Source organism: Danio rerio, chromosome 13 (genome assembly GCF_052040795.2).
Source record: "Danio rerio strain M-AB ecotype USA chromosome 13, GRCz13ab, whole genome shotgun sequence".
Taxonomy (NCBI): Eukaryota; Metazoa; Chordata; class Actinopteri; order Cypriniformes; family Danionidae; genus Danio; species Danio rerio.
The window spans coordinates 53661403-53672899 of record NC_141033.1 but is presented as its reverse complement, the minus strand read 5'-3'; the positions used below and the strand labels follow the sequence as shown (position 1 = coordinate 53672899).

Here is an 11497-nt window from a genome sequence, read left to right as displayed (position 1 = left end):
CCTATCCCCTTTGCTCAGTCCACTTGCATGAACTATAAGAGACAGAAGGACAGCGAGATGACGAAAGCTACAGTGTAAATCTGTTATAAATTAGATTGTTTGGTTTGTTTTGTAATAAGTGCATAATAAAATGTAACAATAATACTGTATAAGTTAATATAAAGCAGTGTTTTCTAGTCATTTTTCAACATTATTAAAGAAATGAGGACATTACCCATGGTAAATTATCCCATCTATATTTGCCTTCAGCCCACTAGCCACAATCAAGTTTAGTTTTTGGCCCTCTATAAGAAAAAGTGGTATCACTTTATGTTGATGGTCCATTTGTTGAATTTAAGTTACATTGCGTCTACACATCAACTAATTCTCATATGATTATAAGTAGATGTTTAGGCTGGGGTAAGCGTTGACATGTACGTGCAAAGTTTCTTATAGTCAGTTAAATGTCTGATAAAGGAGCAGCGTCAGCAGATATTAAGCAGACAGTCTACTGATACTCAAATGCCCATCTAAACGTTACTGAGGGTGTGTTCACACATGTGAATGGATTCAGTTGTTCCGAAACAGAGATTAAAATTGTTACATTGTTGCTCTTTGCTCTTGGAGCGGTTCGCTTTCACACTGCAAAGTTTCTAATCGGACCAAAAGAGCTAAAACAAGTCACGTGCGAGTAAACTCTCCTCACATTGGTCAGAGTGTCAGGGTTTATTTTGCAGAGTCCCGCTCAGCTGTCAGGAGAGGTGGTGGTTTGGTGGTGATTGACAGGGTGCGCGCGACGTGTCTGAGGAGAGATGCGGTGGGGAGGGGTGAGAAGGGTGCGCGACGATGCCTATTTGAGGACCGGGAGGGAGACGCGAGATTACCGGGAGATCATCACTTGTTTGCGGGCATCCGGAGACTCGCGAAACTTTCCGCCCTACTCATAATTCTCTCTTCATATAGCCGTATGCCTATTACATATCCATAAACACTGATGTAACCGCGCTCAGATCGGATCGCTTTCTCACTGCAATCGAACCGCTCCAGGGTTCGTTTCAATCGAGCCGAGACCACCTCACTCAGGCGGTCTCGGAGAGATTACTTTGGCGCAGAACAGAGCGCGATTGCCCTGTTCACATATGCCAAACGAACCGCGCTAACTGGGCAAACGAGACACGTGCAAACAAAAGCAAACAAAAGTGTAGGTGTGAAAGCACCCTAAAAATGTTTGGCCACTCCTGCTCTAATGGCTAATGGACAAGCGGCTGCTTCTCACTCAGGGCTGCTGTTTATGCTAATGAGGGAGAGATGGGCACTAATGGGCGGAGCTTCCCCCCTCTGACACGTACAAATGGAGAATGTCAATCAAAGTGTTCCTGCAGACTGTTGTGATTATTAAAAACACAATTAAATCATGTTTATCATTAGAGGCTGGTTATACTCACACTCTGCTCAAACATAATTGTTTTAAACCTCTTATAAAAGAGCAGAATAGCTCCCTTTTAAAGAGACTGTCCCCTTTGCTCAGTCCACTTGCATGAACTATAGGAGACAGAAGGACAGCGAGATGACGAAAGCTACAGTGTAAATCTGTTATAAATTAGATTGTTTGGTTTGTTTTGTAATAACAATAAAATGTAACAATAATACTGTATTAGTTCATATAAATCAGTGTTTTCAAATCATTTTTAAGCATTATTAAATTGAGGAAATCACCCAAGGTAAATTACCCCACCTATATTTGCCTTCAGCCCACTAGCCACAATCAAGTTTGGTTTTGGCCCTCTAAGAAAAAGTGGTATCACTTTGTTGATGGTCCATTTGTTGAATGTAGGTTACATTGCGTCTACACATCAACTAATTCTCATATGATATTGAGTAGACTGTTAGGGTTAGTGTAACTTGACATGTACTTGCAAAGTTTCTTATAGTCAATTAAATGTTTGTTCAAGGTGCAGTGTAAGCAGATATTAAGCAGACAGTCTACTGATACTCAAATGGACCACCAAAATAAAATGTTACTGAAAATGTTTGGCCACTCCTGCTCTAATGGCTAATAAACAGGCGGCTGCTTCTCACTCAGGGCTGCTGTTTATGCTAATGAGGGAGAGATGGTCACTAATGGGCGGAGCTTCCCCCCATGATGACATGTACAAATGGAGAATGTCAATCAAAGTGTTCCTGCAGACTGTTGTGATTATTAAAAACACAACTGATTCATGTTTATCATTAGAGGCTGGTTATACTCACACTCTGCTCAAACATAATTGTGTTTAAACCCCTTATAAAAGAGCATAAGAAAAGAAACTGTCCCCTTTGCTCAGTCCGCTTGCATGAATTCTAGGAGACAGAAGGACAGAGAGATGACGAAAGCTACACATTCCAGCATTTATCAGTCTCCCAGCAGAAACTGAGTGGCCGGAGCGTTTCTCCTGACAGGACGCTTTATATTAACGCAGGCTCATTGGTGAAATCCTCCAGAGAAGTCCAGCATGATTGTCTGTCAGAGCGCCCGCCGTCAGCCTGTCACCGCCGCCGACTTTGACGGATTGCTGCGTTATGGAAAAATTGTAGGAAAATCAATGCATGTTAATACGAGGCGAGTGGCATAACTAAAGCAGAAGCCGCCCGCCGGGACCTCGCTTCTGATTAGTTATTGTGGAGAAAAAGCCAATATATTTTTAAGCCCGACAGTTAATTTGCACCTCTGTAGAAAATAATTTTACAATCAGTTTCTTTTTTTTTTTCCCCCTCAGCCTGAAATTGTGTTTTCCATTATTAAAGTGCATGTCGTGTGGGTGTGTGTGTGTTTGTGTGCTAATGTGCACGTATGAGTGTGCGTGAAAATGCGTTAATGGATGAAATCTCAGAAGTTATTTTATGAGAACACAATAACCTGAGCACTTTAAATCGCACAAACAAACCCGAGCTGAGCGCTACATACACATGATGGAATTACTGTGTTCAACACACGACTCTGCTGCTCGGCGGTGGAATATGAAGCAGAATCAGCGCTGATTTATATCTTATAAAAGGCAGAATTCGATCAGAATCCCATCATGCTGCATTTGTGCGCTTCTGAGCGAGGTCAAATTACTCTAATCATGTTCATAACCTCTGAGCACGTACGGGATCTGCAATAATTGCTTCTAAACATTCATATATGCCAAGATAAACCGCGTGCTCCTCGTATTTAAATATTAACACAGGAAGTGAAAGGTGAGGCATTTAACTAAGACCCAGCAGGGTTGCAGGGTTACAGATGGAAGCAGAATTTTACAGTTAAAAAGGAGATATACAATAAGCTGCAAACAACTAGGCACAATGTTCAGTGGATGCTATGGTGTGGCTACATGTTGCTTTGTGGTTGTGAAAGTGTTACTTTGCAGTTGCTAGAGATTTGCTATGCAGTGGCCAGAGTGTTAAGTGGTCACCAGTGCAGTGTTGCCAACTATTTCCAATGAAAAGTTGCTAAATGTTGCCAGATGACGTCACGCACTAATTTGCATATCAGTTACGTCATCACATAGTATCTGGCAAGCGTAAGCCAGTCATGTCTCCACTCTCTGAGGCACTATATATTATATTATATTATATTATATTATATTATATTATATTATATTATATTATATTATATTATATTATATTTATTATATTTATTATATTATATTATATTTATTATATTATATTATATTTTATTATATTATATTTATTATATTATATTATATTATATTATATTATATTATATTTATTATATTATATTATATTATATATTATATTATATATTATATTATATTATATTATATTATATTATATTATATTATATTATATTATATTTATTATATTATATTATATTATATTATATTATATTATATTATATTATATTATATTTATTATATTATATTATATATTATATTATATATTATATTATATTATATTATATTATATTATATTATATTATATTATATTTATTATATTATATTATATATTATATTATATATTATATTATATTATATTATATTATATTATATTATATTATATTTATTATATTATATTTATTATATTATATTATATTATATTATATTTATTATATTATATTATATATTATATTATATATTATATTATATTATATTATATTATATTATATTATATTATATTTATTATATTATATTATATATTATATTATATATTATATTATATTATATTATATTTATTATATTATATTTATTATATTATATTATATTATATTATATTATATTATATTATATTATATTATATTATATTATATCATATTATATTTATTAAAACATTACATCCAGATGCCCAATAAATAGGTTCTTATTAACATATTACTTTGCGTGGTGATGTCATTGCATAATCGCAACTCTAAACTACATCTTTATGTAGTTGTGGAATAGCATATACTGTATCTCCAAATGGGTAACTGCTTTGCTTCTTCCAGACCCTTACGCCTGTTTCACACCGCAAGCGTCAGCGGCGCGTGAGCAGAGCGTGAGCAGCGCGTGTGTTTTCGGCGTCCATGTTAACAGATTAGAGCTTTCATACCGCACGCAGCAGCAGCGCGTCAGAGCGAGGCGTGAGCGTCGCCGAAGCAGCAGTGCAGCGATAGTTTCGGCGCTGGGTCTATTTTTGACGCGCTGCTCACGCTCAATTAAAGTGACAGTGCACTGAGAATGACCAAAACACATTGAATGACAGTAAAAAGTAGCAATTTTACCCAATAAATGCGTTAATAATGTCAAATGGTTTATATATAGTCATTCAAATGAACTTAAAACGATTAAAAACGGCAACAAACATTTATTTAGGCCCGAACTACAAAACCAAATGTAAAACAATTTTACTATCAGTTTTGCTTAAGTTGCACACTAGTGTTGTACGAGAGGGGAAATGGAATATTTACGGGATTTGTAGTCCATAGCGCAGTGTATTGTGGGTAGTGTAGTGCGACACGCATGCTGGATTATGTGAGCTCGCTGTGTTCTGTGCAGCTAAGCAGAGCAAGAAAGTTTTAATCGGCTTTGTTTTATGTTCACTCGAATTATTCCTACCGGGAGCTGTTTGCACTGTGAATCTGACAACACGAAAATAAGTAAAAGAATGGCCTGCATTGGTTACTTTTGTCCGTCTCATCATCTGCACGAGCATGAATTAACGAGCTGTTATTCTGCCGCTGGACATCACTGAAGCGGAGAAATTAACACAAGTTTGATCGTGTATAAATATCATTATAACTATATTGTATAAATATGATTATAACTAGGTCTAGAGCAACCTGATAATCAAAAAACAAATGACATGATATCACAGGCGATTGTCTTCTGACTGTAGACACTTCTCATATATGTTAGCTTTAGAAGCATACAGTACTATTTGATCTATAAAATTTGTAAAATAAATATTTGCAGGTTAACGAAACAGCATAGGTGGGGCCTTGGTGCAGATGAAAAGTTTAAAAAGTGTATTTGTATATAGAGAGACATGGGTAACTAGATAGAATAGACAGAGATAGGTTGATCTCAGCAGCAGCTGCCGAAGAGCTGCGCGCTGCAGACGCAGCTGGTGTGAAAGGCAAACGCCTGCGTGCTGCTACTGCTCGACAAACGCGCTGCTCACGCTCTGCTCACGCGCCGCTGACGCTTGCGGTGTGAAACAGGCGTTACGCCTGTTTCACACCGCAAGCGTCAGCGGCGCGTGAGCAGCGCGTGTGTTTTCGGCGTCCATGTTAACAGATTAGAGCTTTCATACCGCACGCAGCAGCAGCGCGTCAGTGCGAGGCGTGAGCGTCGCCGAAGCAGCAGTGCAGCGATAGTTTCGGCGCTGGGTCTATTTTTGACGCGCTGCTCACGCTCAATTAAAGTGACAGTGCATTGATAATGACCAAAACACATTGAATGACAGTAAAAAGTAGCAATTTTACCCAATAAATGCATTAATAATGTCAAATGGTTTATATAGTCATCCAAATTAACTTAAAACGATTAAAAACGGCAACAAACATTTATTTAGGCCCGAACTACAAAACCGAATGTAAAACAGTTTTACTATCAGTTTTGCTTAAGTTGCACACTAGTGTTGTAGGAGAGGGGAAATGGAATATTTACGGGATTTGTAGTCCATAGCGCAGTGTATTGTGGGTAGTGTAGTGCGACACGCATGCTGGATTATGTGAGCTCGCTGTGTTCTGTGCAGCTGAGCAGAGGAAGAAAGTTTTAATCGGCTTTGTTTTATGTTCTCTCGAGTTATTCCTACCGGGAGCTGTTTGCACTGTGAATCTGACAACACGAAAATAAGTAAAAGAATGGCATGCATTAATTACTTTTGTCCGTCTCATCATCTGCACAAGCATGAATTAACGAGCTGTTATTCTGCCGCTGGACATCACTGAAGCGGAGAAAGTAACACTAGTTTGATCATGTATAAATATCATTATAACTATATTGTATAAATATGATTATAACTAGGTCTACAGCAACCTGATAATCAAAAAACAAATGACATGATATCACAGGCGATTGTCTTCTGACTGTAGACACTTCTCATATAAGTTAGCTTTAGAAGCATACAGTACTATTTGATCTATAACATTTGTAAAATAAACATTTGCAGGTTAATGAAACAGCATAGGAGGGGCCTTGGTGCAGATGAAAAGTTTAAAAAGTGTATTTGTATATAGAGAGACATGGGTAACTAGATAGAATAGACAGAGATAGGTTGATCTCAGCAGCAGCTGCCGAAGAGCTGCGCGCTGCAGACGCAGCTGGTGTGAAAGGCAAACGCCTGCGTGCTGCTACTGCTCGACATACGCGCTGCTCACGCTCTGCTCACGCGCCGCTGACGCTTGCGGTGTGAAACAGGCGTTATGCCCCATACACACGGGGCGTCAGCGTCAACGCTTCCTATTCACTTTAAATGGGTGACGTCAGGCATTGCCATACTGTATTGTGGATCCGTCGGCGCCGCTTCAGAGGCGTTGCTCGCTGCAGAAGTTGAGACTTGCTCAACTTTTCAAGCGCCAACGGAAGCGTCAGCCAATCAGATAGCTGTATGCAAATACACCAGCTAGACAGAGGACTATTGCTGACTGAATTTCATTGGCTGACGCTGCTATGACGATTGCGTCAGCCCCAACTTCAGACACGCCCTCAGTCAAGTGTTGACGCTGAAGCCCCGTGTGAATGAAGCGTTACAACTTTAAGATATTATTTGTTACTATGAAGGTAAAACTGATGTATCAGAGAACTACATTATTAACTTTATTTTGTAGGGAAAATATTTTATTCACAAATAAAAATTCTCCAATTTGCAGCCTTTTTTTCAAATTTTTTAATTGAAATTAATGTTTTTATTAAATCTTTTTCATTAGTTAATAACTAGAAAAGTGATAGATCCTTGGATTATCATGATAAATATTTTTGAAAATATGACGGATACATGAGTCCTTGTTTCCTCTTGCTGTATTTGTGTTATGTATGTATCTCTTATTTTTTTTATAAAGTTTTTTTCTCTCTTTTGTTTCTCTTTCAATTTATTAATTTTTAATTGTTTATATTATTTATCCTGATCTGTTATTATCATAGTTTTTTGTGTAAAATTGGATTTTGTATGTTTGTTATTGAAGTGAATAAAAAAATAATAAATAAAAAAACAAAAAAAATACATCTTTACGTAGTATACAAAATGATTGTTTTCTCAAATTGACTGGCCGTCTCAGCTAAAACATTGGAAATATGTGTGTTGAGATTTGTATAACAAAATTTTTGCAGTCCACTTAGAATCCAACTTGGAAATCTTTTTTTATTTTTATTGTTCATTGATTGTTTTGAAATTTAAATGTCATTAACATGCCTGTGTTTTTATTTCTGTAATAAATATGGCTGTCAATGAGGATCTTGAGGGTTTATTGTGGGTATACTGTTTACATGAAGAAATCTGTGTTACAAGTTAAACAAAAATTCTAATAAACAATTATTATTTGAATTTAATTAGTTTTTGTTTTGCGTTTACATTAATATTACATTTGAATAGCCAAAATGACAAGTTTTAGTCTTTTAAATGTGATTAATTGTGATTAAATTGCAAAAAAATTGTGAATAATTAGTACATTTTTTACACTGCACTAATTTATATATATATATATATATATATATATATATACACACACACACTCACACACACACACACACACACACACACACACACACACACACACACACACACATATATATATATATACACATATATATACACATACATATATATACACACACATATACATATATACACACACATATACATATATATTTACACACACATGTATATATATACATGTATATATACATATACACACACACGCACACACACACACACGCACACACGCACACACAACAGGAGGGCTGACAGGTTTGAAACAGTCTCTCTGTCATTGCATCTAACAATTTTGTGTCTTGAGGTTGTGCTGTTTAAGGAGATTTGATTGGAAGGCAATCACAGAACTTCTAGTACTCTACTTCTGTAAATGTGGCCAATCACCATAGACAAGAAAAATAATAAAGTAGTGCATACAGGTTGAAGGAGAATAGTGAAGTAAAAGTACCATTACTGCACTAAAAATGTCCTCAAGGGAAAGTAAAGTACACATTTTACTTAATAGAGTACAATTCCTAAAAGAGACGACTCAATTACAGTCATTTGAGTATTTGTAGTTTGTTACTTCACACCACTGATTAGAATATTTAATAATTGCAGTAAACAACAAATCGAATAGTATTCTCCAAATCATGTGATCAGCAGATATAAACAGACTGACAGAAACCAGTTCTCACACAAATGCTTTTGTGAGTCTTTCAGGAAAGAAAATACCATTTTGTGGAATTAAGCTCACAAACTGGGCCTCTGCGATATAATGAATTGCTTCTGCCCTCTCAACTCAATCAACACTAAACAGAACAAGAGCAAAGAGGAGAAAATGGTCTGTTCTCTGGGGGAAATTAAGCTGAATCTCCTCAAAAAGCATCTGAAGACTCTCACACTGGTGGACTGAGACATGTTGCAGCTATTTACTCTCTCTGTTAATATAGATTTCCCACACAGACATGGAAATGCAGCTCTAGACTAATCGACAGGAGAATCGCAGAAGCTTGTCGAGATTACATTTCAATTCATGCCAAATCATCAGAATCTCACAACAATGCTATCAAATAATACAATAATGCATGTGCGGGAAACATGGCTGTGTCAGAAAGAGTCAAGGAGATTAGCTAGAAAGATTTCTCATATGCATCTTCTATACGCATCATTTCCTCATATATTCAGATCAGTGACAGCATTCAGTGTGTGTGTGTGTGTGTGTGTGTGTGTGTGTGTGTGTGTGTGTGTGTGTGTGTGTGTGTGTGTGAGAGAGAGAGTCAGAGATTGTGTGTCTATTTGTGTTTAAGTGTGTGTTTGCAAATTATGCGCATGGTGAATAGAATTGTACTGAATAGTATAGAATGGAATTGTGTATAGAATATAATTTTAAACAAGTTGGTTAACAGTATTGCATAGAATAGTATCAACTTGAATTGTGTGCTATTGCATATTATAGAATTTTCTAAAATATAACCTAAATAGTATAGAAGAATAGAATTGTGTTGTGTTGAATGGGACACTTCAGAATAGAACGTGACAGAACAGTATTGTATACTAGTACAAGAATGGTATTGAACAGAACTGCATTGCATATAATTGCATTCCATGCAATTTTAAAGTACAAAACAGAATTGTATTGAATAATATATCATATAATTGTGTTCAATAGAGCAGTGTAGAATAGAATTGTTTTAAAATTAAACAGCATTGTATAAAATTATACAGAATAGTTTGAATTAAATCGTATTCGATAGGATTGTATAGAACAGAACTATAATAGAATTGTACTGAATAGTATAAAATGGAATTGTGTATAGAATATAATTTTAAACAAGTTGGTTAACAGTATTGCATAGAATAGTATCGACTTGTATTGTGTGCTATTGCATATTATAGAATTGTATTGTACGATAGTTTGTAGAATTTTCTAAAATATAACCTAAATAGTATAGAAGAATAGAATTGTGTTGTGTTGAATGGGACACTTCAGAATAGAATTGGACAGAACAGTATTGTAAACTAGTACAAGAATGGTATTGAACAGAACTGCATTGCATATAATTGCATTCCATGCAATTTTAAAGTACAAAATAGAATTGTATTGAATAATATATCATATAATTGTGTTGAATAGAGCAGTGTAGAATAGAATTGTTTTAAAATTAAACAGTATTGTATAAAATTATACAGAATAGTTTGAATTAAATCGTATTCGATAGGATTGTATAGAACAGAACTACAATAGAATTGTACTGAATAGTATAAAATGGAATTGTGTATAGAATATAATTTTGAACAAGTTGGTTAACAGTATTGCATAGAATAGTATCGACTTGTATTGTGTGCTATTGCATGGTATAGACTTGTATTGTACGATAGTGTGTAGAATTTTCTAAAATATAACCTAAATAGTATAGAAGAATAGAATTGTGTTGTGTTGAATGGGACATTTCAGAATAGAATTGGACAGAACAGTATTGTATACAAGTACAAGAATGGTATTGAACAGAACTGCATTGCATATAATTGCATTCCATGCAATTTTAAAGTACAAAACAGAATTGTATTGAATAATATATCATATAATTGTGTTGAATAGAGCAGTGTAGAATAGAATTGTTTTAAAATTGAACAGTATTGTATAAAATTATACAGAATAGTTTGAATTAAATCGTATTCGATAGGATTGTATAGAACAGAACTACAATAGAATTGTACTGAATAGTATAAAATGGAATTGTGTATAGAATATAATTTTAAACAAGTTGGTTAACAGTATTGCATAGAATAGTATCGACTTGTATTGTGTGCTATTGCATGTTATAGACTTGTATTGTACGATAGTGTATAGAATTGTCTAGAATATTACTTAAATAATATCGAATAGAATTGTGCTGTGCTGGATGGGGCAGTTTAGAATATAATTGAACAGAACAGTATTGTATACAAGTACACAGAATGGTATTGAATAGAATTGCATTGCATATAATTGCATTTCATGCAATTTTACAGTACAAAATAAAATTGTATTGAATAATATATCATATAATTGTGCTGAATAGAGCAGTGTAAAATAGAATTGTTTTAAAATTGAACAGTGTTGTATAAAATTATACAGAATAGTTGAATTTAAATAAAATTGTGTTCCATGGGATTGTATTGAACAGAACTGTATTGTACAGTATTGTATAGAATTGCATATAATAGAATTGTACTAAATTGCATAGAATAGAATTGTGTTGAATGATACAGTTTAGAACAGAATTGTACTCAACAGTACTGTATACAATTGTACAGAATGGTGTAAAATAGAATTGTATTGCATATAATTGTATTGAACAGCCCTGAATTGTAAAACATTTAATTG

General features: G+C 34.9%; 1 protein-coding gene across 5 annotated transcripts in view; it reads right to left on the bottom strand.

The window, feature by feature from the left end:
• Positions 1-11497, bottom strand: part of dntt (deoxynucleotidyltransferase, terminal) — a 394622-nt gene that overhangs the window by 101342 nt on the left and 281783 nt on the right.